This window comes from Mobula birostris, chromosome 8 (assembly GCF_030028105.1).
Source record: "Mobula birostris isolate sMobBir1 chromosome 8, sMobBir1.hap1, whole genome shotgun sequence".
Lineage (NCBI taxonomy): Eukaryota > Metazoa > Chordata > Chondrichthyes > Myliobatiformes > Myliobatidae > Mobula > Mobula birostris.
Genome location: NC_092377.1, coordinates 87,017,018 through 87,044,651, shown reverse-complemented (window position 1 = coordinate 87,044,651; position 27,634 = coordinate 87,017,018). Strand labels below are relative to the sequence as shown.

General features: G+C 40.9%; 1 protein-coding gene and 1 pseudogene across 4 annotated transcripts in view; both read left to right on the top strand.

Annotated features, from left to right (window-relative positions):
• LOC140201452 (ras and Rab interactor 2-like) overlaps positions 1-27,634 on the top strand; it is a 170,968-nt gene that overhangs the window by 33,125 nt on the left and 110,209 nt on the right. The gene's annotated exons all lie outside the window — the stretch shown is intronic.
• On the top strand, positions 709-27,290 carry LOC140202012 (ferritin heavy chain, oocyte isoform-like; annotated as a pseudogene).

The following is a 27,634-nucleotide window of genomic DNA, read 5'->3' as shown; positions in this document are numbered from 1 at the left end:
ATGTTGTCTATTCCTACAGCTTTCCCATTCTTCAGCAATCTTATGGCTACTTCTACTTCTTCTTCCCACAGAATTGGAAAGTCATTGTTGTTTGACAAGTCCTGACTTTTGAGTACACTGGGGTCTCCTTGGGTCTGATGGTTGTAAAGATCTGAACAATGCTCAGTCCATCTGTTGAGAATATGTCATCATCTTCTTTGAGACAGTTTCCTTCTTTGTCTTGGATGGTGTTGATTTACAACTGTCTCTGTTTTGTGAGGTTCTTCACAATTTGAAATTTGAAATCTGAAACCACAGGCAGTAGAAATAATCGCCACAGAGCAGGCTGGATCCAGAAGTGGAAGAAGTACAATAGAACAGATATTCAATCTACAAGTACTGTGCAAGAAGTGCAACTAACATCAAAAGGACACCTTCCACATGTTCATAGACTTCAAGAAAGCATTCAACAGGGCATGCCATGATGAACTCTGAGTCACAATGAAGAGATGCAACGTGGGACAGAAGCTGATCCAAACCATCAAGCAGCCCTACACCAAAGCTAGCAGTGCAGAACTTGTTCATGGCACGGTTAGAGAGTGGTTCCACACATCATTTGGAGTCTGACAAGGCTGCCTCCTTTCACCCACACTGATCAGCATTTTCCTGGAGCAAATAATAACAGATATCCTGGAAGATCACATCAGCACAGTCAGCATCAGAGAACAGATGATAACCAACCTCAGGTTCACCGATGACGTGGATGGGCTGGCAGGAAGTGAAGATGAATTGGCCTGCCTTGTGAACCTTCCCGACAATACATCTACTGGATATAGCATGGACATCAGTGCAGAGAAAACCAAGCTGATGAGAAACAGTGAGGAGCCAATCACGACATAAATCATAGTCAGTGGACAAGAACTATAGGCTGTCAAACGGTTCAAGTATCTTGGTGCCATCATCAACCAAGAAGGATCAAAGCCTGACATCCTTGCAAAGGACAGCCCAAACAACAGCAGTGCTGGCTAAACTGAAACCAATCTGGAGAGAGAATAACATCACTCTCAAATCCAAATTGAAACTCTTGCAAGCATTTGCATTCTCCATCTTCTTGTATACATGCGAATCATGGACTTTGACAACAGAACTGCAAAAAAGGATCCAGGCAGTAGAAATGAGATACTTTAGGAGGCTCTTTGGCATCTCCTATACAGACCATGTCTCAAACAACGAAGTATGAAGAACCATCACCCAACACATGAGACACTATGAAGATCTACTGTCCACAGTAAAGAAGAGGAAACTGAGATGGTACGGCCACATAACAAGATCAAGTGGACTCTCAAAGACCATTCTTCAGGGAACAGTGCAGGGGGGAGAAGAGAAAGGGGCAGACAGAAGAAGAAATGGGCAGACAACATTGCAGAGTGGGCTGGAGAGAACTTTGCTGCAACCCACAACCGTGAGAGATGCAGGCAACTGGTGCAGTGCCCCTGTGACTCAGGCAGGTTGTGGGATCCATAACCTTAATCTTTACCTTCATAAGGAAAAACAAAAATCAAAATTAATGGCTCATATCCTTTATAACTTTGTTGACCTATTTTGTCTGATTTAACCAATTTGCATAATAATTTCATTAGAATTTGTCATGGCTCCAATAATGGCTATTTTAATTATCTTGATTTAATGGTGTTTGTTTTAAATGTTATTGATATAATGTTGGCAATTACATCTCTAATTTCACTCTGAAGCAAAGTGAAATAAAGTCTTTCAGAGGGGTAATATTTCCTTAGGCCTGGAACATAAGTTTATAGTGGTGTCAAAATTCACCTGCAAAATTTCTACAAGGTTAATTCACTGTAATGTTTGGAGAGCTGAGACTCTTCAGGTCCTGCTTTCTAATTGTTTACAGTTTGCACTGTTCCCCAGTTTCTGTATACTGGCAAGATATGTAGACTCCTTTCTTAAATTAGTTGTATTCTCATCTGAGGAGGTCACTCTCATGTTAAATAATTAAGTGTCTAGCTATAACTTGCATGGGCTTCCATTGTTTGCAGACTCCAGGCTGATTTATACTTTTGCATCAAATTGACGCCATAGGTACAGCAACACACATCAAAGTTGCTGGTGAACACAGCAGGCCCGGCAGCATCTCTAGGAAGAGGTACAGCATCAGGACTAACTGAAAGAAGAGATAGTAAGAGATTTGAAAGTGGGAGGGTGAGGGAGAGATCCGAAATGATAGGAGAAGACAGGAGGGGGAGGGGATGGAGCTAAGAGCTGGAAAGTTGATTAAAATGAAATTAAAATGGCCATGTCCCATTCCCATTCTGATATGTCTATCCACTGGCTCCTCTACTGTCAAGATGAAGCCACACTCAGGTTGGAGGAACAGCAGCTTATATTCCATCTGGGTAGCCTCCAACCTGACGGCATGAACATTGACTTCTCTAACTTCCGTTAATGCCCCACCTCCCCTTCGTACCCATCTGTTATTTATTTATTATTAATTTTATTTTTCTCTCTCTCTCCTTTTTCTCCCTCTGTCCCTCTGACTATACTCCTTGCCCATCCTCTGGGCTTCCGCCCTCCCCCTATCTTTCTCCCTAGGCCTCCCGTCCCATGATCCTCTCATATCCCCTTTGCCAATCAACTTTCCAGCTCCATCCCTTCCCCCTCCTGTCTTCTCCTATCATTTCGGATCTCCCCCTCACCCTCCCACTTTCAAATCTCTTACTATCTCTTCTTTCAGTTAGTCCTGACGAAGGGTCTTGGCCTGAAACATTGACTGTACCTCTTCCTATAGATGCTGCCTGGCCTGCTGCGTTCACCAGCAATTTTTATGTGTGACGCACAAGTATAAATCATCCTTCAGTAGGTTGGAGGTTCTCGTAAAAGTGGTGAGCTGGTTATTGTTAGTAGGGGTGAATAGAGCTAAAAATAATGTTTTCTTTTGAGAGAGCTATGTTGGTATTTCTCAGAGATCTGACTGAGTACCACGGTTTTTCCACTCTATTGATAGACGGAATGATAAAACCGAATGACAATAGCGATCAATGGTTTACAGCAAGGCATGCGGATGGGCTCAGGAAGTTACAATATGCAGAATACAACTGTAGCAAAAAGAGTAGTACAACTTTGTGGCAACATAGAAACGAAGATGTTTCCTGATGGTATTCTTTGGAATAAGACCATACTGTATTTGATCTTATTTGATCAATGGGAGCAACCTTTCAGTATTTACCTTCTCAAACATATAAAATCACCACTTCACTCTTTTCTGAATTTGCAGTAAGATAATCTATCAAGTCTTTGCATAAAATTATAATCTTTTGTATCTCCTGTGTCATTTATATCACATTATTGAGTCTGTGCTATAGCTTTTCCTGCAGTATATTACCAACACTCTCAGTCATGGCTGAGATCAATCAAGATTGTATGGTAACAGGATATACCTGCACTGATGTTTCAGTTTAATAAATTGGGGAATGTTAGTCTATTTGAAATCCCAACTTCCATGTGAAGCATTAGCCCGAAAGATCATTGGACATGTGCAGGTCTCTTGGCCTGTGATTGAGAGAGGACTCATGTGGAGACTATTAGTATTCACTGTTATTAATAAGTAAATCAAACAGCAGCTTCCAGCATCTGAACATGAACAGTTAAACGCAGAAATCCTTAAGCTGCTGTATGATCTACTTCACACCTTTGGGAGCTCTGGAACTCTGCTGAGAGATCTGGCATTTAAACAAAAATTTCTGGAGCTTGTTCCAAAAATGCACAATCGGAGGATTTAAATATGTGAAAGTATTAATTACAACTTAAAAAAAAAACTAAAGTTAACTAATAACTAAAATTACTTCTGCATGTCTTATTTGGAGTATATGTATTTTAACAATTCATAAAAAATTAAAATATTGTCTTTGTATTTCATTCACTCAATCTGTTTCGATCTTGATTTTGCTTTCTATATAGAATCACAAATCAATACAGCACAGAAAGAGGCCCTTTGGCCCATCTAGTCTCTGCCAACCTGTTTTATTGCCTGGTCCTATCTCCCTGCACCCAGACAGTAGCCCTCCTTCCTTCTCTCCTCCATATATCTATCCAAACTTCTCATAAATGTTGCAACTGAGTGCTATGGCTTTCCTCTGCTAGATGGCTCACTCCCGAACTGCATCCAAAACGATGTACGGATTGAGTACACTTTATCTGAAATGCTTGGGGCTAGAAGTGTTTCAGATCTTCAATTATTTTTGGATTTGAAATATATAATGAGATAGCTTGGGACTGCCATCGTTTCTGACTCTGAATTTATGTGCTACAGGTAAGCGGTCTCTACATTTGTTCGTCACGCATATGTACTGATACAGCCGTTCTGAAAACTTATCAATGAATTTCTTTGTTACTTTGTGATCAGCAGACACTTTATCACCACAAATCTTTTTTAAAAAAAAATTAATGCTGTGCCTTTCCTTAAATTTCTGCCACCAGCCTGCTGAATGTTTACAATTATCTTCAATTTTCAGTTCGTCATGATCGATCTCTGCTTGTTTCATGATCAGCATACCGTTACGCGGCATATGTTCATTCTGCTAACTAATCCAGTCTTTCAATACATGGTGAGATCTTTATTTTTCACTTTATGCAGTGTTTTTTCTATTTTTCATTAACTTCTGTTCATTACATATGTGAGGTCACTTCTCAGAACTGTCTATGCAGTGGTCCCCAACCTCCGGGCCACGGACTGATCCAGATCAGTGAAGCATGCAGTGGTGCAGCACATCTTTAAGAAAAAAGGCCGAAATAAACAAGCTAATTAATTAGGTGCCGCCCAGCACGTAAATGTCGGCCCAGATCAGAGGCGCCTTCCCAGCGCCTTGTGGAAATTTCCATTTGTGATGTCAAGTCAGCGCCCAAGATTTTGGATTTCGGAGTTTATTGGATTGGGGGGGGGGCTACTCAACCTGTATTTGTTCAAAATAAAATTATCAGAATACGTGTCACCACATACAGCCCTGAGATTCTTTTTTCTGCGGGTGTACTCAGCAAACCTATAGAATGGTAACTGTAGACATGATCAATGAACATCAAACTGCGCAAATGCAAATATAAATAAATGGCAATAAATAATGAGAGCATGAAATAACAAGATGGAGTCCTTAAAGTGAGACCATCAGTTGTGGGAACACCAGGAATAAAATGAGTGCAGTTATCTTCTTTTGTTTGAGCCTGATGATTGAGAAGTAGTAACTGTTCCTGAACCTAGTGGTGTGAGTCCTGAGGCACCTGTACTTTCTACCTGATGGCAGCAGCAGCAAGAAAAGAGCATGGCCTTGGTGGTGAGGCCAAATGCTGTTCGGGATGCCAAAAAGTTCAAAATTTTACAAGTCACCTACCACAAGCACCGTTACACCCGTGGGAGTGGCTGTCTTCACCATGCCAAAGAGTACATATTGACTTTGCTGGGCCATTGATGGACTTCATGTTTCTGATTGCTGTGGATGCTCATTTGAAGTGGCCGGAGGTTATACTAATGATGTCAACCACCTCAGCAAAGACTGTCTCCCCTCTGAGGATTATCTTCACCAGAAATGGCTTACCAGAAGAAATTGTGAGTTACTGCTCCTCAACCATCAGTCCTCAGACCACAATACATATCAGAAGAATTCTGACTGTTCATGAAGAAAAATGGCATCAAGCATTTCAAGTCAGCTGCTGTTCACCCAGAAATGAACTGGTGAGCTGAAAGGTTCATCCAAACCTTCAAGAGGTCCATTAAAGTGATGGACAAGGAGGACACTTCTCTTCAGCACAAGGTGGACAACTTCCTTTTGTGTATCAGAACTCTGTTCATGTGATGACAAATCAAACACCTGCAATGCTGTTCATGAACAGGAATCTGAGATCTTGCATAGCCTCCTGAAACCAGACCTCCAGAGAAAATTACAGAATGAACAGTTTAGCCATTTGCCAAGTGAAGGAGCAAGGAGTTCTGAGATTGGACAGGGAAATCCTAGCAAAAGATTACCAAGAAGGCAAATGGACACCTGGTAGGATAGCTACAAAAACCGGACCACTGATGTACACAGTGGATGTTGGAGATCAGACACGGAGACGTCATGTGGACCAGATACTGGATGCTCAACCGAAGAACACACCTGAGTCGACTGCATCCAACAAAGCAGACATATTAGTCACTGGACTTGCCTCTCCGTGCTGATTTCACGGACAGCAGCTTGATAGCAGAAACTGAGAATGTTGTCTTAGACAAGACACCTACCAAACCTGACGCCACTTCACGGGTCCAGAGGCGCTATCCTGAAAGAAACAGAGCACCAAAAGAACTTTAGAACTGTGAAGTTAGTTATGGACTGTTATTGTGGCATGTTTATTTGGAATATGGGTTTATGAAAGGGCAAGTGAATGTTTTGTACACATACAGTTTTACGTTGCATTAATCTAAAGGAGAGAGGAAGTGTAATGTATTGGATCTATTTCTTTTAGAGCAATGACACCCTCCTTACCCCCGGTTAGCTTTACCTATTGATCTGTTGTCTACGCATCTGCACTGTTCTCTCTTTCTCTTTCTCACTGCAATGTGAATACACTGATTAAAGCCATCTCCCACATGCATGCTTTTATTTGATTTATATCTAGTTGTGCACAGACTCAACACAAACTCTTTTGGGCTCCCACTGGCTATAAATTGCTGTTTAGTAGTCTACTAAAAGACTTTAAGCATAATCTGGGCCACTAACAACATGGAATATGAGGTAGTCATCCAGTTTTTTTTTGCCCACTGCTGTTAAGTATACCACACTCTTGTGCCGATGATAGTGCTGCTGCCTTATCATGCCCGTCACTCAGCTGCAGTCTGTTTGTATCTTCTCTTGTTGACTGCATGGGTTTCCTGCACTGTGCTCCAGTTTTCTCCCATGACCCAAAGGCATGCGGGCTGATTGAATGCTGTAAATGATCTCTCATGTGGATAAGTGCAAGAGGAATGAAAGAACGTATACGGGCATATAAATTGTAGGACCTCATGGAAATGAGACTAATATGATTGCGCTGAGAACTGGCATGGATCAAATGGACTAAATGGCTTCCGGTGTTGTACGTATGGGGATCATACTGGGTTCAATCCCAGCGTCCTCTGTAAGGAGCCTGTACATCCTCTGTGTGCAAAGTGTGGGTTTCCTAGGGTGCTCTGGTTTCCTCCCTCAGATGTACTGGTTAGTAGGTTAATTGGTCATTGTAAATTGTCCCATGATTAGCTGGGGTTAAACCAGTGTGTTGGGGGTGGCACGGCTCGAAGGCGGTATTGTGCTGTATCTCTAAATAAATAAAAATTGAATTAAAGTATTACTTAAGGTTTTATAGTTTACAATGGAATTCTTGGTCTTTAGAATTAGTTACACAATTGGTTCACTGGATGGCGCTGGTAATAGTTTTTGTGCTCCTGAGTAATGTTACTTAGGAGAACCGTTGCTTGGTGCACAAATAAACCTTGTCAGTTTATTCTAAATGGAATGAACAGATTTATTTCACAACAAGCTAGGATTTGTGTTTTCTGTAAACGCATTTGCTGCTGTCAGTCATTTCGTAATAAAACATAGTGATCAGGTCTGCTTCAAGTTTGCTCCCAAATCTTGGTTCACTATTTTTACCAGTAATGGATTTCAGAAGTGTAATGGTTTCATTAATTTTTTTACCTTTTTCTACAAATGTAACTTCATTTAATTGATTATACAATATGCAAGCATTCTGTTTTAGGTAGGTGCTTTAAATCTAATACTCACAAAAAAAATCTAAAATGTTGGTGGTCTTTGCTTATCCGTTTTTAGGAGAGGGGCAAAAATGCAATTTACAAATATAGTGAACACTGTCTCCAACTCTGTATAGTTGTTCATCAAATAAGCTTGGCTTTGTCTTGTGCTTTTGACTAAAACTTAATCTGATCAGCAACTGCAATCATACTGCTAAAAGATCAAATGGACAACAGGATTACAATGTGTCATAGAAGATGGCACTGCATTGTCAAATTCTGCATTATCAAGTGGTTGATTAAAAGTGCTAAATTAAATGAAGAGTCTGATGCCTCTTACCTGTTATTGATCCAGGGGCTATGGATCTATGCAATAAACTAATGTTTTAGCGTGGGAGAGGAAGGTAGTCCCACATGCGATATCTTATCGCTGGTAACTTTGTTTTTAGATAAATGAAGCACAAAAGCACGGGATGATTTTGATAACTTCTGCAAAGTTGTTTTATTGTAAGTTGTGTGAAACAGGAATGAAACTGACAAAGTAATTTCAAAGGGGAAAGCAAAAGGAATAAATTGTAATTTTATTGTAATTTTCGGCCATTTAATTGCTTGATAATTCTGTGCCAACGAGGCATAGGCCTACATAATGTTTGCCTTGAGTTTACAGTAGAGAGATTACAGCCGTTTCTTTACAGATACTCTATAGATTCCTGCAAACATTCATATGTGAATTTGCTTGATTGCAGTTTTGCATTTTTTAAATTGAACTCCATAAGTGAAGTATGTGACATCAAGAAGACTATTTTGTCCTAAAAATGAACATGTTAAACTTTTAAACTCTATCAGAATGGATGCCCTGTAAGCATCTACTTGTGCTGTCACTGTTTGTGGCCAATCTGAAGTCAACAACCAATTCCCTCGTCTTGCTGACATTGAGGGATAGGCTATTGTCTTCGCACTATGCCACCAGATTTTTAATTTCCTCTCTGTACTCAACCTCATCATTACCCGAGATACAGCCTACAATTGTTGTGTCATCAGCAATCATCCAAGAAAGACTGTTGAGAACCTCTCCAAGAACACTTATGCTCACTTGAGGAGCAGACTCAGTAAACTATTTCTAAAGAAATCTTGGATTGACTCCACTCAGTTATGATTGCTGTAAGCCTCCAAGTAATTTGCGCATTTCAGTCTTTCAAAGCAGGTGGGCAGATTGAAACTTTTTATAAGAGTTTTTAAGACTCTTTCTGTTGTGTACTTAATATTTCAATACTGTTTAAGCATTCTTGTTCATTTAAATAACTCATGGGTTATATGTACAAATATGTGAATTGCATACGTCATGACAGTATCACTTGATAAAGTGTGCACTTCGATTAAAGTAAAAAAGAACAAAGTTAGACTCTCGTTCCCTTGTTTTACTTTCAATTGGTTCCATACCTCCTGTTGGATCAGCTCCAATTTGCCTATAATCACAACTGGTCAATAGCAGATGCCATTTCATTTGCTCTTCACACAGCCAGGGAACATCTGAATAGTGAAGATGCATGTATCAGGATGCTCTTCATTGACATCAGCTCTGCATTCCACACTATCATCCCCTAAAGAATAATCAATAAGCTCCAAGACCTAGGCCTCAATACCTGCTTGAACAACCGAATCCTCTACTTCCTTGCTTGCAAACCCCAGTCAGTTCAGTTTGGCAACAACATTCTCTACACTCACCATCAACACAAGTGCGCCACAGGGATTTGTGCTTAGCCCCTGCGCTACTCACTTTATAGTTATGACTGTGAGGCTTGGTACAGTTGCAATGCTATTTTTAAATTTGCTGACAACCACTGGTGTTGGCAGAATCAAGTGTGGTAATGAATCAGCATGTAGGAAGGATACTGAAAACTTGGCTGAGTGGTGCCACAACAACCACCTCTCACTCAGTGTCAGCAAGACCAAAGGAGCTGATTATTGACTTCAGAAGGAGGAAACTAGAAGATTTTGAGCCAGTCCTCATGAGGGGATTGGAGGTGGAGAATGTTATGTTTTGAAACATCAAACCTTCTTGTTTGCGGAGCCCTCAATTTGTCTCAGCTGTTTGTCCCGCATAGTCCTTCTGAGATTGGGTTTGAGAAGATCCAAGCATGAGTGCAAGGGATGACCCAGGAACAACATAGCTGGTGAGTTGTTGATTGTAGTGTGTGTGCTGCACTGTGATATGCAATGGTGGGGTTCTGATTCAGTGTAGTGTGTTCTGCTGACGTTGCTCTCAGTGCATTTTCTGGATTCTAGACAAACCTTTCCACCAAGCCATTTGTAGCTGTGTGATACAGTGCAGAAGTTATATGTTATATTCCATTCATTTTCAGGAATGACTGAAACTGTTCCGCAACAAACTGGGGTCCGTCGTCACTGACTAAGTGTTCTGAAGAACACCAGTCCTTGAGAAGAGGTTTCTCATAACATCAGCAGTGTGTGTGAGGTTGTAATGGAGGCTATTGGGAACACTTCTGGCCACTTTGTAGTTGTATTCGGTACTACGAAGAAATTTCTGTCCATGAATAGTCCGTCAAAATCCACATGAATCCTCCGCCAGGGCAATGGAGGCTATTCCTAGGGGTGGAGAGGTGCTGCTTTTGGCATCTAATGGATGTGTTGGCATCCCGAACAGTGCATGGCAAGCTGCTCAGTTTGTTAATGTATCTTAGGCCATCAGACAAAGCTTCAAGCCAATGCTCTCAATTTGACCACTCCTAGAATACCGGCACGTTGTTCCTCCAACACGTTAGCTCTCAGCTTAGGTGGTACAACTACTCTCAAACCCCACAAAAGGCAACTCCCGTCGAGGGTAAGTTCATCCTGGTGCTCCAGAAAAGGGGGAAACTGGAATGTCTGCTGCACATTCCAGCCGTTCTGGATGCCATGTAGACCTGGGACATTGTGGGGCCTCTACTGGTTTCTCTTTGGATTATCACTGCGTAATAGGCTGACTTTAAATTTGCATGGGAGAGAATACTTCAAGAGATGTGTCCTCTGTAATTTTTTTTAGGTATTTCCTTTTCGAAGGATAAACGGGACAATCCATCAGCATTTCCATGATTAGTTGTCCTCTGAGAAACAGAGCCCACCTCTGCATTGGTGCTGCAGTAAGCGATGTTTGGTTTAAAGGATTCACACTTCTTGTGCTCTGAGCCCTTAATCTTCAAAACTCTTTAACACTGTCTTAAGATCTTGCAGGTGTTCCTTGTCATCCTAATCAGTAACAATGGCGCCACCCAGGTAGCACTGAAAGCCTGGGCAGCTTTGTAGCACCTGGCCCTGAGTTTTCTGCTAGAGTGCAAGTGCAGGTGCAGATGCTACTTCAAATTAGAATCAAATCAGGTTAATTATCACTGGTAAGTGTCTTGAAAAGTGAGGAACAGGTGTCCCCCGCTTTTCGAACGTTCGCTTTACGAAACGTCACTGTTATGAAAGACCTATATTAGTACCCTGTTTTTGCTAACAGAAGGTGTTTTCACTGTTACGAAAAAAAACAGCGCGCGATAAAAGGCAGTGTGCGCCCCAAGCAGCCACTCTCCCCTGGATTCGGAACTGCATTGCTTTAACACGTGCCTGTGAGCAGCCGTTTGCAAGATGAGTTCTGAGGTATTGGAAAAGCCTGAAAGAGCTCATAAGAGTGTTACACTTAGCGTAAAACTAGACATAATTAAGCGTTTTGATCGTGGTGAACGAAGCAAGGACAAAGTGAGTTTGGCTTGTGGAAGTTGACGAAGACGATGTTGAAGAGGTTTTGGCATCTCATGACCAAGAACTGATAGATGAAGAGCTGATGCAATTGGAAGAGGAAAGGATAACAGTCAAAACCGAATGCAGTAGCGAAATGAACATGAAGCAACTGCGTGAGATTTTCACTGCAATGATAAAGTACAACTTTAATTTTGAAAGGGTACGTCAGTTTAGGGGATATTTGTAGGATGGTTTGAGTGCTTGAAAAGAACTGTATGATAGAAAAATGTACGAGGCTCAGCAGTCAAGCAAGCCTTCCACATCAGCCACAGCAGATGACGAACGTCGACCTTCGACATCACATTGAGGCGGGCAGTCATAGGAGAAGATGAGCCGCCTGCTCTAATGGAAACAGATGAAGATGAGATGACACCCCAGTGTCCCACCACCCCAACCCCCGGGCCACGGACAGATACCGATTCGCGGAGAATGCAGTGGTAGCCGGGAGGCACACAGCACATCTTTAAGAAAAAAGCCGAAATAAACATGCTAATTAACATTTACCGCCAGACACGTAGATGTCGGCCTAGATCAGAGGCGATGCAATCGGCACTGAACTGGGTCAACAATTACGTGCTGGGCGGCACCTAATTAATTAGCATGTTTATTTCAGCTTTTTTCTTAAAGATGTGCTGTGTGCCTTCCGGCTACTGCTGGGCCCCTGCATGCTTCGTGGCAATGTATCGGTCGGCGGCCTGGAGGGTGGGGGCCACTGCACCACCCAACCTGCGACGACTCAGCCTAACACACCATCATCAGCGTGCTCTGCGCTGTCTTCCCAATTCCAGTAAGTGATACTACACTACATACATTATTTCTACTTTATATCGGCTGTGTACTTTTAGGTTATTTGGTATGATTTGGCAGCTTCATAGCTTAAAGGTTACTGGAGAGAGTGTTTTTGCCAACAGCGCTTGCGTGAGATTTTTGCTTCGGCGAACAGTGCCGGCAATGATTGTGGAAAAGTATTTCTACTTTATATAGGCTGTGTATTTATCATATTATTCCTGCTTTTACTATATGTTACTGTTATTTTAGGTTTTATGTGTTATTTGGCATGATTTGGTAGGTTATTTTTGGGTCTGCAAACGCTCACAAAATTTTCTCATATAAATAAATGGTAATTGCTTCTTTGCTTTACAACATTCCGGCTTATGAACTGTTTCATAGGAATGCTCTACCTTCGGATGGCGGGGGAAACCTGTGGTGGTCGTGGGTTCAATGTTCATTTAGGAATCATATAGCAGAGGGAAAGAAACTGTTCCTGAATCACTGAGTGTGTGTCTTCAGACTTCTGTACTTCCTTCCTGATGGTAACAATAAGAAGAGGGCATGTCCATTATTAAGGGGTCCTTAATGTACGTCACCTTTCTGAGGCACCACTACTTGAAGATGCCTTGAATACTACAGAGGTTAGTACCAAAGATTGAGCTGACTAATTTTGCAACTTTGTGTAGCTTCTTTCGGTCCTATGCAGTAGCACCCCACTCCCCACTCCCCCTCCCCCCATACCATACAGTGATGTAGCCTGTCAGAATGCTCTCCACAGTACATCTATAGAAATTTTCAAATACTTTTGGTAACAACCCAAATCTCTTCAAACTCCAAATGAAGTATAGCCTATTAAGCCTCCAATCTAAGCCAATTATAGCGATAAAGTCCATTGTGAGTATTTATGGTGAGAAACACTTTGCATTCTCCTGCCATCTTCATCTGCAGGTAGGCCTCAGCTAAGTCTACTTTGCTGAAGGAAGGTTTGTAAAAGTATCTCTATCCTGGGCAGAGGGTATTGATCTACTTTCAATACTGCGTTGATGGTGACCCTAATATCACCATAGACCCTGAAAGACCCATCCTTGGCAACAGGGACCACTGGCATTGCCCATGGGCTGCACTCAGCATTGGAAAGAATTCCTTCAGCCACCTTGTGACCTAGCTCACTGGCTACTTTATCACAGATGGTCTCAGGAACCAGACGGGCTTTGTAAAACTTGGGTGTAGCATTTTCATTTAACACTGTTTTACTCCTAATGTGTTTGAGTTTTCCAGTGCCATCCTTGAACATTACTGTAGCATCATTCAGTACCTTTCTTAATTCACTGAACCTGACAATTTTCGACAATATCTTCAATTTAGCAATGTAAGCTGAAATGGGCTCCCTTTCCTTCCTGCTCTACCTTCAACGATATCAGCAAAGCTCATCTCTGCCGGATTGGTTGGAGCAGTTAAACTTCTAAGCAAACTGTATGCTTTTCTACCAATTGCACTCAATGTCACCGGTACTCTCTCGCTTGGCTATTTCATTCACTTCAAAATACTGCTCAATTTGATCGGTATACATCACCTAGTTACAGTATCTGTTGTACAATCAAACACATCTATCTTTCTGATGTAGCCAGCCATTTCCGCTTTTTAAAAATCTATTAATATTATCACTTTGTACTCACTGTTAATGACCCAGTTAATTTTGTCCATTTGCTGCATTTTTTTAAACTTGACCATCTCTCTACCCTGCTGAAGAAGAAACATGCCACTCTCCAGCAGTTGTCTCGGGTTTGTTTTAAAACTTCCTTGTTACCACTGTTATTCATTTTGTAATTCTGAAAACTAATAAACAGAAAAAAACAGGAGTTGGGGATTCAGTTCTTTTTTTCTTTGTGAGGCATTCACATATGATGTGGTAGCATAGTGATGTCTGCCATACATGTACTACTTATATTCTGTATCACCGATAATGAGTTATGTAAACAAACAAATGCTTAATTAAAGTTTTTACAATTTTTGCTCAAATATTACTGAAATATTCAATTCACTACAGAGAGAGTCAGTAACTTTAAATTCCTCGGCATTATCATTTCAGAGGATCTATCCTGCGACCAGCATGTATGTATCATTACAAAAATAGGTACAGCAACACCTCTGCTTTCCTGGAAGTTCGCACAAATTTGGCATGTCATCTAAAACTTTGACAAACTTTGAGATGCACAGTGGAGAGTACCCTGACTGGCTGTCTCACGGCCTGGTATGAAAACACCAATGCCCACGAATGGAAGAGTCCACACAAAGTTGTGGATACAGCCCAGTCCATCACAGGAAAACACTCCCCACCATTAAGCACCAAGGAATGCTGCCACAAGAAAGCAGCATCTATCAACGAGAACCCCTAACTTCCAGGCTTCTCACTGCTGCCATCGGAAATGTGGTACGGATTAACTCCTCCATCACCAGGTCCAGGAACAGTTATTACCTTTCAACCATCAGGCTTCTGAACCAGTGGTTAACTTCACTAACCACAACACTGAATCCACAGCCTATAGACTCACTTTCAAGGACTCTACAACTCATTTCTCAGTTTTGTTTGTTTATTTATTTGTCTAGTTATTATTTGCTTTTCTGTCTAGATTTGTACAGTTTGTCATCTTTTGCACATTGGTTGTTTGTCTTTATATGTGGTTCTTCATTGATTCTATTGCGTTTTTTGTGTTACTGTGAATGCCCGTAAGAAAATGAATCTTGGGATATTATATGTACTTTGATAATAAATTTATTCTGAACTTTGAACCTTTCTTGTATTAAGGATGCCAAGTCATTGAAATACATTTCCTACCCAGGAGCACATATTTCCATTCAGACGTCGTGTGTTTATGGAATGAGCTGCTGGAGGAAGCGATAGAAGGATGTGTAATTAGATCATTTAAAAAAACATTTGAACACATATTGCAAAAACATAGAGGGAAATAATTTAGCATAGATGGGCTTCACAGCCAGCATGGATGATTTGGCTGAAAGGCCTCTGTGCTATACAACTCTAACTTGATAATTTTGATCTCTCCCCTCAGCTGTTCACTGCCCTCCATTGACTACTGTGAGCAAATGCCTTTCCTGACACCTCCCTTATATTACTGCATATGCTACCTTACTGTGGGACTTCCCCCTTAGTATTTCTTAGGTTCTTCCAGTAATCCTATCTACCTCATTTTCTTCTGCCAACTTCCTGTAGGTTCTGGGCACCACTAAACAAAAGGCAGAAAACTTAAACACCTGAATCAAGGCGTTGATTAATTACAACTTGGTAAAAACTTGTAATTGACATGTAATTTGAATTTTGTTTTCAACATCCACCCTATCCATCATTATTCAGTGCATTGCACATTTTCTGGCTAATCATAATCAGGGTCTTGAATGGACTTACCTGTGTTCAAATGGGCAGATGTTTGTGCTTGTTGTTGCAGTGAATTCCATTTGATTTTTGTTGACTTCCTTGTATGCAGAATGTCTTCTATTGAGCTCATTTGACCTCCTGTCATTTTGGAGCTTGTGCAAATTTAGGAGATCCTTTTTTTTTAATTTTCCCCTCAATGAGTTGTCTCATGTGAGTCATGAACTTCAAGGAGTTAACTTTCACAGATCCACATCACATCCTGCATGTGCTGGTGCTTCACAATGGGCTACCTTTCTAAAAATGAAACATCTGCTTACTTTTAAAAGTATCTGCCAGATTTATTGTCCTTAGCCGGGATATAGACACACGGATGTCTGGCCACTTGTGAAGGCTTTCCAGACGTCTGCACTCCGTGTAGCTTCAGAACTTAATACTAGTCAACTCTCTCATCATTGTCTTGCAGCACCATATTTCTCACTATTTTCTTCCCCACCCATCCCCCACGACCTCCCTTCCAAAATCCCCCCCCCCAATGACTCTCACAGTGAGGATCTGTGACCACAGCACCCTCCAATTTTGTCTCTCGCCTCCCATCAGTTGCATCTGTAAGAACATAAGAAATGGGAGCAGGAGTTGGCCATCTAACCTGTCAAGCCTGCTCTGCCATTCAATAAGATCATAGCTGATCTGGCCATTGACTCATCTCCACCTACCTGCCTTTTTTCCATAAACCTTAATTTCCCTATCTACCTAAACCATTTCAAAGACTCACCCAATTCATTTCTTTAAAAGATTCAAATGGTGGCAAAGCTATTCCCAGACAGTGTAGATTGGTTAATTCTCATTACTTATGCCAAATATCCACACTGCTAGATCATAAGAAAGGATTGTTGGGCCCACAAAATCTATGCCAACCATGATGCCAATTTAAAGCAATCCCATCTGCCTGCACATGTTCTGGATCCCTCCATTCCCTTAATGTCAATGCCTGAAGTTGATCTTATGAGCATAATTTGTATGTAGCTATTCTCTGCTCACTGTACATTTCTACTCTACCCAGCACAGTGACTTTTGTTCATCAGGGAAATTACTCTGCTGGGCAACACACACAAAATGCTGGAGGAACTGAGCAAGTCAGGCAGCATCTTTGGAAAAGGGTAAACAGTTGACATTCCAGGACTGGAAAGGATGGAGAGAAGTTAGCGGAAGGAGGTGCTGGAAGGGGAGGAAGAAGTACAAGGTGGCAGATAATAGGTGAAAGTGGGAGAGAGGGAGGGGTGAAGTAAAGAGCTAGGAAATTGGTGAAAGAGATACAGGGCTGGAGAAGGAGGAATGGGAAAGGAGAGGACAGAAGACCATGGAAGAAATGGAAGGGGGAGGAGCACCAGAGGGAAGTGATGGGCAGGTAAGGAGATAAGATGAAAGAGGGAAACTGGACTATGGAATGGTGAGGGGGTCAATTACCAGAAGCACAAGAAATCAATATTCACGCTATCAGCTTGAAGTTTGAAGGGTATGCAGTCGGAATATAAGTTGTTGCTCCTCCAACCTGAGTGTGGCCTCATTATGGCAGTAGAGGAAGTCATGCACTCCATTGGGTGATCCCTCTTTTTCTGGCAGTCAGAGCAAAAGGTCTCCCAATATATGTTGGGTCTCACCAACATAAAGGAGGCCATGCTGGGAGTATCAGATACAGTAGATGATCGCAATAGACTCACAGGTGAAGTGTCATCTCACCTGGAAGGACTGTTTAGGGCTCTGAATTACTCTGCTAGGGAGGATTTGCTGTGTTTTCCCAGACAGGGATCACTGAATTTTTTTGTTATTAAAACCAGTCAGAATCAGGTATAATATGGTTGCCATATGTCATGAAATTTGTTGTTTTGCAGTGGTAGTACAGTGCAATACATAAAAGTAAACTATAAATTGCAATAAAATGTGTACAGTGACTATAAAAAAAAGTATTCACCCTACTTGGAAGTTTTCATGCTTTATTGTTTCACAACATTGAATCACAGTGGATTTAATTTGGCTTGTTTTTGACACTGATCAACAGAAGACGACTCTTTAATGTCAAAGTAAAAACAGATCTCAACAAAGTGATCTAAATTAATTACAAATATAAAACACAAAATAATTGAATGCATAAATATTCGCCCTCTTCAAGTCAGTATTTGGTAGATGCACCTTCGGCAGCAATTACAGCCTTGAGTCTGTGTGGATAGGTCTCTATCAGCTTTGCACAGCTGGACACTGCAATTTTCCCCATTCTTCTGTACAAAACTGCTCAAGCTCTGTCAGATTGCACAGGGATCGTGACTGAACAGCACTTTTCAAATCCAGCCACAAATTCTCAATTGGATTGAGGTCTGGACTCTGACTTGGCCACTCCAAGACATTAATTTTGCTGTTTTTATGCCATTCCTGTGTAGCTTTGGCTTTATGCTTGGGCTCATTGTCTTGCTGGAAAACCAATCTCCCAAGTCGCAGTTCTCTTGCAGGCTGCATCAGGTTTTCCTCCAGATTTCCCTCTATTTTGCTACATTCATTTTACTAGAAAATGAAGCAAAATAGGCCCTAGAAGGCCTTCTAGGGCCTGCTGCAGTGAAATATCCCAAAGCATAATGCAGCCACCACCATGCTTCATGGTAGGGATGGTTTGTTTTTGATGATGTTTAGTGTTTGGTTTACGCCAAACATAGCGTTTAGTCTGATGGCCAAAAACTTCAATTTTGGTTTCATCAGACCACAGAAGTTTCTTCCAGCTGAATTCAGAGTCTCCCACATACCTTCTGGCAAGCTCCAGCCTAGATTTCATGTGAGTTTTTTTCAATAGTGGCTTTCTCTTTGCCTCTGTCCCATAAAGCTGCGACTGGTGAAGCACCTGGGCAACAGTTGTTTACACAATATCTTCCCATCTCAGCCACTAAAGCTTGTAACTCCTCCAGAGTTGTCATAGGTCTCTTGGTGGCCTCCCTCACTAGTCCCCTTCTTTCATGGTCACTCAGTTTTTGTGGATGGCCTGCTCCAGGCAGATTTACAGCTGTGCCATATTCTTTCCATTTCTTAATGTCTGACTTAACTGTACTTCGATGGATATTCAGTGATGGGAAATGTTCTTATATCCATCTCCTGACTTGGGCTTTTCAATAACTTTTTGAGGAGTTGCTTGCAGTGTTCTTTTGTTTTCATGGTGTAGTTTATGTTGGGATGCTGACTATCCAGCAGTTGGACCTTCCAGATACAGATGTATTTTTACTACAACCTATTGATACACCTTGACTGCACACAGGTCTCCAAAAACAGATCTCCATTTAACTAATATATGTGATTTCTAAAACGAATTGGCTGCACCAGTGATGATTTGGTGCGTCATATTAAAAAGGGGTGTATACTTATGCAATCAATTATTTTGTGTTTTGTATTTGAAATTAATTTAGATCACTTTGTAGAGATTTGTTTTTCACTTTGACACAAGTTAGTCTTTTTCTGTTGATCAGTGTCAAAAAAAGCCAAATTAAATCCACTGTGATTCAATGTTGTAAAACAATAAAACATGAAAACTTCTAAGGGGGGAGAGGTGAATACGTTTTATAGGCACTGCCTTTGGATGGAGCATTTCATCCAGTGCACATAATGATCGAGATCAGCGCAGACTTCTGGTGCAGATGATTGTCTGAATTCATACAATGATATCGACGATCGCATCCCCCATATCTTCATTTTCATTGGAACATTCAAGATGATTGTAAATACCTTCAAATTCTTCATAATGCTTAAATTGTTGATGTAGAGAAATTGCTTTATTTTCTCAACTGACCCAAGCCTGAAAACCGCAGTCAGCAAGACAGCTCTGCATTGTCTTATGCTTATTTCTTGCCAGCTATCAGTGTCAAAAATCGCTGCTTTTTTGAACGCAAACACAGTGAACTGACACTATTTAAAAAATGTTTTTTCTAAGTATGGTATATATGTCTTAATGGCTACACTCTGATTTTGTTGTTTATGTGCAGTGGATGAATTCCTCCATTGATAACCATTAGGAACTAATGAGTTTTTTGGTACTGTGGTGCTATTTGTTAGCATTTTAATTTGTTCTGAATTGGTAGTGTTTTAATTTGTTTCATTTAAATACATAATTTGTTACTCAGTTTTTTAAAATTTTTATGCTTTTTTTTTATCTATTTCCATGAAACTTTGGCTAACTGAGGCAGCCACACGAGGGCACATGACTGACGCTAGTTAGAACCTGTTTGGCAGCAATCTCTTGTCCCAATTATAGTGTCCCAAATAAGTGGGGGGAGTCCCAGAAATTTTCTTGATTAGTTTTTGTTCTTTACGAGTTGTCCAAAATAAATGGCTGCCCTGATCAACTGAAGGTCCAGTTAACCGGAATCCATTTTGTGTGTGTGTGTGTGCGCGCACATAAAATTAGTAGTGCAAATCACAAAATTAGTGAAGTAGTGTTCATGAGTTGGTTCATTGTCAGTTCAGAAGTCTGATGGCTGAGTGGGTAGAAGCTGTTCTTAAAATATTCCAACTGGAGTCCAAGCACATGTGCTCCTTGGAATTACCCCAGCATCACTCCAGGACATGTATCTGATGCAGAGATCCAGTGTTGGTATCTTCTAAAATGGCACCATGGTGATGCAGGTCATGTTGCTCCAATGATCCCTCCAGTGCTGTCTTTGTGACCTAAATGGGTGATAAATTGGCTACTCTGAATTGCCTTGTGTAGCTGGATGAGATGTTTGTGACTTCGTGAAAGAGAAAGGGTTGTGGAGAAATAATTGGAAGGATGGGATTACTCTGGGAGTTAATAAAGACTGAATGACTTTGTGTTGCCCTTAAGGCATTTATTTGACTTTGCTGGGTCTACGTTTTAAATGATTTGTTTGTAACTATTTTCTAGTTAAAGTTAACGGTTGTTAATTAAGTTACAGTCTAACAAAGGTAAATTCATTGTCTATGGTATATCGCGGCATGTGATGACATTACCTACAGTTTCACTGCGTCTTGTGTGTAACTTCCAGTTCAGGAAGGTGTGAAGGTGGGTGCCATGAGTGCAGCATGATCGTGAAGAACTCCATTTCTACCCACAAAGAAACATTATAGAAGCAACGCCGTAAGTTCATAAGAATGTATTTGAAGTAAAAATATTAACGCGGTATCTGTTAAGGAAGCAGCGGTTGGGGCGGCATGCATGCCGCCTTTTCAATTTCAAACGGGTGGGCTCGAGCCCGATGGTGGTTTGACGGGACCCCCTCGCCTGCTACTCGGGACAGCTGGAGACACTTGCTAAAAGAAGAGAGCACGCATGGTCTCCAGAATGAAACAGACACTGTATATGTTTGTAGCAACACACATCAAAGTTGCTGGTGCACGCAGCAGGCCAGGCAGCATCTCTAGGAAGAGGTACAGTTGACGTTTCAGGCCGAGACCCTTCATCAGGACTAACTGAAGGAAGAGTTAGTAAGAGATTTGAAAGTGGGAAGGTAAGGGGGAGATTCAAAATGATAGGAGAAGACAGGACGGGGAAGGATGGAGCCAGGAACTGGACAGGTGGTTGGCAAAAGGGATGTGAGAGGATCATGGGACAGGAGGCCCAGGGAGAAAGAAAAGGGAGGGGGAACCTAGAGGATGGGCAAGGGGAATAGTGAGAGGGACAGAGGGAGAAAAAGGAGAGAGAGAAAAAGAATGTGTGAATTTCCAGCATTTCCAGCATCTGCAGAATTCCTGTTGTTTGCTGTATATGTTTGTATTTTTTATCAATAGTTTTCACCATACGATGTTAATGTGGAAGAGTGAACAGTAAATGGTTAACCTTACTACGACTTTGTCTTCATTGGCTCCAGTTTAACTTGGCGTTTAGTCAGAGTTTCAACACACTGCACGAGAACACTACAGGCTTTCTCCTATTTTGTGAGAAATTATGAAAATATAGCATCAGGTGCACAAAGGTGATTCTCAAAGAGTTAATGTAAATTTATTATCAAAGTATGACTTAATGACTGTGTGGCTAAACACGACTGATAACATACTCAAGTTTGCTGACAGCACCACTCTAGTAGGTGAATCGAAGGTGGTGATGAATCAGCATATAGGAGGGAGATTGAAAAATCTGGCTGAGTGGCGTCATTAAAACAACCTCTTGAATGTCAGCAAAACCAAGGAGCTGATTATTAACTTCAGGAGAAGGAAACCAGAGGTCCAGGAGCCATTCCTCATCAGAGGATCAGAGGTGGATAGAATTAGCAGCTTTAAATTCCTCCGTGTTATTATTTCAGAAGACCTGTCCTGGTCCCAGCATAATAAGTGCAATTATGAAGAAAGCACGGCAGCGCCTCTGCTACCTTAAGAGTTTGTGGAGATTTTTTGACAAACTTCTATAGATGTGTAGTGAAGAGTATATTGACTGACTGCATCACAGCCTGGTATGGAAGTACCAATGCCCGTGAACGGAAAATCCTACAAAAAGTTCTGGACATGGCAACATAGGTAAAGCACTCCCTACCATTGAGCACGTTTGCATGAAACATGGTCGCAAGAAAGCAGCATTCATTATCAGGGGCCCAGGACCTGCTCTCTTCTCGCTGCTACCATGAGGATTCACACCACCAGGTTCAGGAACAGTTATTACCCCTCAACTATCAGGCCTTGAACCAAAGGGGATACTTCACTGTATGTCACTTGCCCCAACATTGAAATATTCTCACAACCAATGGACTGGCTTTCAAGGACTCTTCATGTTCTCGATACTTATTGCTTATTTATTTTTATTATTTTTTCTTTTTCTATTTGCACAGTTTGTTGTCTTCTGCACTCTGGTGAATTTCATTAATTCTGTTATGGTTATTATTCTATTGGTTTATTGAGTATGCCCTCAAGAAAATGAAACGCAGGGTTGTATATGTGACATATATGTACTTTGATAATAAATTTACTTTGAACTACGAAGTATGTATACGTCACCGTATAGTACCTTGAGATTCATTATCTTGTAGGCATTCACTGTAGAACAAGGGAATACAATAGAATCAGTGAAAAACTATACACAAACAAAGACTGACAAATAACCAATGTGTCATCTAGGAGCAAAACTTTGTCAGTTACGTTGCTTGATTTTGCTTTGTAGGTGACGATAGCTTGAATGTCATCACCTCCAACAAAGTGTGTTTGGTGCAGAGGATAAAATGTGCTAAGTGCCTGAATTTCTATCACCAGAGCCCTCAAGGTGACCTCCTACTTAAACTGTATTCAGTGACAATCCAAGTTGGGACATAAAATGAGAAGTTATTTCATTCGGCAAAAAAGGAAATCACTGCTTGCATACAAGGAATTTAACATTGTCTTTAAATCTCTGCTGTGGGAATGAACGTGTTGCTGCAAGATGCCGAAACACAGTATCCCATTCAGTACTTCTGTGGGTTTCACGCAAACCTCTGCACCCCTCCAACCCTGGCTCCTTGCATATCTCTAGGTTTCATACCTCCAGTTCTCCACAACAGATGGCTGTGTCTCAGCTGCACAGATACTAAATCTGCATTCTGTGTCTTTTCAGGGTAGGTCCAGTACTTTTTTTATTCCCCCCCCCCCCCCAACTTTGGTTATCTGCCCAAATAAGGTTTTATTATTTACTGTAAAATTATACTTAGAAAAGCTTATATGGCAGATTTAGAAGCATTTTACCATATTAAAGATGCTACTTGGATTCAAGTCAGCCATAAGTAGGCTACTGTTCCTTATGGTTGGTGGAGAATAAGCTCATTGAAAGAATAGAGTTATGAGAAAACTATGTGTACATATATCTTAACACGGGTTAAAGAGCAGTTGTAATTTATGTACAGTACAAAAATTGCTTAGGAAAGGGAGGAGTGGGTAAATAATTGTATATTATAATGGGTGAATTTGTGTACATGATTACATTGAGTTGATTAACATTCACCAATTTAATGGAATTAATATGAGAGCAACACCATACCTGCATGTGTATTGTTAGACCCAGTGACACTGGAACTCTGAACCTTTCATCAATATTTCTGTAGCGTTCCTTGGAAAAAATTGCATTAAGGTGATTCCATTGGTGTGAGCTTTGAAAATGGTGTGATTGGCAATAGTAAATATTTAATGCATTAATTGATTATTTTTGGACTACTTCTCTCCTGTCAAATTCCAGTTTTATTAATGTGGACTCGTTCCCTCAAAATAAAATTGATACTGGAAATTTTGAATGTGTACAGTTTTTGGAAAAAAGAAATTTTTTAACTTTTCACTTTTATTCTTTGTTTCCCAATTTTTGCTTTGGATCTGTACTTAATTGAGAGTTGATTTATATTTTCTGGTTTCTATTTCATGATTTAAAAACTATGGAAATTCTTTGAAAATCTCATGGGACATTTCAATGAGATGCCTTTCATTCTAAAATATTGAGAGAGTATAAACTTAGTCTGCGTAACCCCTTCCTCAAATCAATCTGGTGAGCCGTTGCTTTATCAAAAGAATGTCCTCCCTGATGTTGTGAAATCAGACCTTGGCACAATATTTCAGAAGCGGTACTATCAGAGCCGCATAACATTGGAGCACAGTATTTCTATTGAACTCATTATCTTGTAGTATTGGGCAAATTAACAATTGTCTTTCTGTTTACTAGTTCAACCTACATGTTAATTCATAGGTTTTTTTTGAGTACTAGGACACCCAATTCCTTTTGAAAACCAACGTCTTTAGTCTCTCACAGTTTGGCAAGTGTGGGGACAATGGGTAGAGTGTTCCACAAATTTCTGTTTTCTGGTCATAACTTACACAAGAACAATGGTGGATTCATTAGATAAAGCCTTTTTATTGGAAATGTGTTCTGCTCAAGGTCAAAAGAAGTTACTATGGCGGCAGCTGAACCTAGCAAGAAGCAGCTTCTTTTTTTCGAAACATCACAGACAAACATCAAAAATGATTTTTTAAGAAACTACCACCCGTATCTCTCGTGTCTGTTGGGTGTTGAGATATTTTCCTCAACTCCCCTTGATTAATCTTTCTTCCTGAAATAAGGTTCCCAGAACTCTGCACAGCACAGCACGCTGGTTGCAGCCGAACCTTGTTCATCAGTTCCCAATGTCCCATTTCAAGATAATAGAAAGACCTTATCATCATTGGGAAATTGATATGACAGCATTTCACCAGGACCTCTGAGGTATTGTACCTACCTTGTACTCCGTAACTCCCTTGTGAAAGCTGTCATAATGTCAACTACAGGAAGTATTTTGAAGAATATTTCTGGGATTAAGAGTGAACACACTGGAGCTCATTTGGAAATAAAACAGAGGAGTTTGTTTTATGATTGAATTATTTGATTGGAGGAAATTGGAAAAACACTTTGCTTTCTGGGGCAAGTCCAAAACAAGATGTAGAAATAAGAGGTGGTCAAATTATCTGGAAGATTCATGTTTCCACCACTGTATGCAAAGAAATTCCTCCTAAGCTCATTATTTGACCACCTCTTGTTACCAATTCCAAAGCACGCTCTACCATTTCTTTGTTTCCTATTATGAATTCACCTGTCCTTGCACCTACATGTGCTAGTCTTTTTCATGCAGCATAGATCTGTTCTGAATAATGTCCCATTTCAATGCTCGAGATTCCATGAAATGGAGATGCAAGAGAGACTAAATGCCAGGAATCTGGAGTAATACACAAAACGACAGAGGAACTGGATTCCACATAATTGCTTACAGGAATCTCCATCGTGACCTTAGTGATGAAAAATGTTGCAATCGCATTAAGTCACAAAGAAAGGGGAAAGTAGGGTCAAGGTATCATAACCCCCATTTTGTGCAGTTTCCTTTTTTATCTCGTTAGCCAGCAAACATCTTTGATTTTCTTTCCAACAGCAATGAAGCAGCTCTTTTAAACATCTGGTGTGTGTGTTTATGTGTATGTGTGTGTTAAAGCCAGCTCACCATAGGTGGTAAACGCTTGCCATCAAAAACATGATAAACTGGGAACCTACTAAGCACGAAAAATGCAGGCAGCCCCAGAAATCCCTATGTCATTGCCTCAAAAATTGGGTCTTTGATTGATTGGAAGCTTTACTATTTTGTTGTGTTATGTAAAAGTTCATTGTATGCTAGTGATACCCTTTTGTTTATTAAAACAGGGAAAGAACAAGCCCTGGTCGTTGGCCTTCTGTATGAGTCTGATCATATTGGGATTCTCATTGTGAAACTGTTTATCATTTCTTTGCAAAGTAAAGCTAAGGCTATGTTAACGTAGAGCAGGAAAGCCAATTTGCTTAAGAAGTAGGGAAAAAGGACAAGGCCTGTACTTGAAGGGAGAACAATTCAGAGCATGATTTCGGCAAGCAAACAATGCTTCCTTTGAACAAGAGCCCAGAAGAAATACTAAACGCAGATAACATTCAAAGGCAAATTTACTTCAGAACCAGAATCGGGTTTAATATCACTGGCATATGTTGTGAAATCTGTTATTTTGCAGAAGTAGTAGTGTGCAATGCATAATAATAAAAAAACATAAATTACAATAAATATACTTTTATAAAATTAAGTTAAAGCAGAGAGAGCAAAATAAAATAACATAGTGTACGTGTTCATTGTCCATTTGGAAATCTGATGATGAAGGGGAAGAAGCTGTTTCTAAAATGTTGAGTGTGTGTCTTCAGGCTCCTGTATGCCTGGGCTCCACCTTCATATGAGCAATGAGAAAATGTCATGTCCTGAGTGCTAGGGGCCCTTAATTATAGATGCTGCCTTTTTGAGGCATCACCTTTTGAAGATGTCCTCGATGGTGGGGGTGGGGGGGCTAGTGACCATGATAGAGCTGGCTGAATTTGCAACTTTCTGCAGCTTTTTCAGATCCTGTGCAGTGGCCCCTCCATACCAGATGGTGATGCCACCCCAGTTAAGCTGCTCTCCATGGTACATCTGTAGCAATTTGCAAGGGTCTTCGGTGACATACCAAGTCTTCTCAAACTTCTAATGAAATATAGCTCTGTTGTGATTCAGCAGAATGAAGTGCTTTTGGGCATTGTTCAAAGAATTTTTGGTAACCACGTATTTACAGAAGTTCCTCAGGGGCTTTCTTGGCTGAATGAGAATTGCAGTTGTTCACCGAAGAGGATGTTTCACAAGTGTGTCAGAATTGCCACTAGAACTGTGAGAAAACTGCCAACAGGCAGATTAACATGGACCTCTATTCCTCCTGTGTTTATCTCTCCACACCCTTTTACTTTGATCAGGATGTTAGTCTACATTACTTTCCCAAGTTCTTCAGGCACCAGCCTCATGGGGAGCTGAAGCATGCTGTTGGGGGCAGGATTATGCTGGAAGGGACATCAAGAAGCCAGAGCAGTGGTCTGGAGGCAATGCAGAGATCTTTGCAGAAGGATGTGAACCAGAGTCTATGGGATCTGTCCAAACTCTCCACTCAGCACAGTGACCTTCATCTTTATGACCTCCTGGAGAACCACTGCTTGGATGAGCAAGTGGAGATGATCAAGGAGCTTGGCGATCACATCACCAACCTGAAGAGCCTGGGAGCCCCTGAGAACAGTCTGGGAGTGACAGGCTTTCCCTGGAGGAAAATGAATAGATGCACATGAGTGTTTTCAGCTTTAATTTTTGTAGCCCTCGCTTGTAATTTATAGGAAGGTTTGAAATTAATATGAATTGAAAATAAACTCCAATAACACACATAAAAATAGCACAGCACAGAAGCCTGATGGTTAGTGAATTGCTATTACTGTGCCAGTGACCTGGGTTCATTTCTGCTGCTGAGTTTGGGTGTTCTTCCCGTGACTGCATGGGTTTCGTCCGGGTGCTCCAGTTTCCTCCCACGTGCCAAAGATGACTGGGTTAGGTTAATTGGTCACATGGCTGTAAATGGGCAGTGCAAGCCTGTTGGGATGAAAGGGGGTGCTGCATTTCTAAGTTTAA